An 802-nucleotide genomic window follows, 5' to 3' on the forward strand; every position below is an offset into this window, starting at 1 on the left:
TCTTCTTATAACATCATATAAAGTGATTTATTTGTTTAAAGTGATTTATCTCCCCCCCCCCCCCCCAGGGTGCTGGACGACCCCCCCTCAAGATCAGAACAAAACTACTGTCTCGAAATACGGAGACAAGATTATTTCCGAAACAGTGACATACCAGTAAGAAATTATGAGAAAGTGTATGCGTTATATATAATTATAATTATATAATTAATTTATAATGCGATATACGGTTATATATAATTTGTGTTGAATGAAGTGATATATGGTTATATATTATAGTTTCTGTTATATAATGTGATATGTTATATATTATATTTTGTATTATATGAGGCAATAGACATGGAAAGACTGGATGGAAATATCCGATAGATACCCGATAGATTTTCAGACAGACGGAGGAATTGATAAACAGAGAGACGAGGAACAGATAATTAGAAAAAAAAAAAACGTAGATTATGTGGAAATGAATCATACAGACGAGTATGCAGCTAAGAAAATAAATAAAAAAATGTGTGTGATTTGAATAATAGAGAGATAGAGATTCTAGCAAACAGACAGATGCTTGCATGCGTTGATATACACAAAATGCGATATTGATGAGTATGCACATAATCTGAAGGTAATTTTATGAAGCTGCGTCAAAATAGAAATAATAGAACATACAAAGCTTGGTATATCAGCTGGACAGTATGATTCAGTATCAAATAATCTTGAACACTGGTTACTCAATTTAGACATTTGTCATAGATTAAGATGTCAACTGTATTGTTAGAGTGTATAATCTTGTATTTCCTTGCTAGCA

This window comes from Penaeus monodon, chromosome 22 (genome assembly GCF_015228065.2).
Source record: "Penaeus monodon isolate SGIC_2016 chromosome 22, NSTDA_Pmon_1, whole genome shotgun sequence".
NCBI classification, from domain to species: domain Eukaryota; kingdom Metazoa; phylum Arthropoda; class Malacostraca; order Decapoda; family Penaeidae; genus Penaeus; species Penaeus monodon.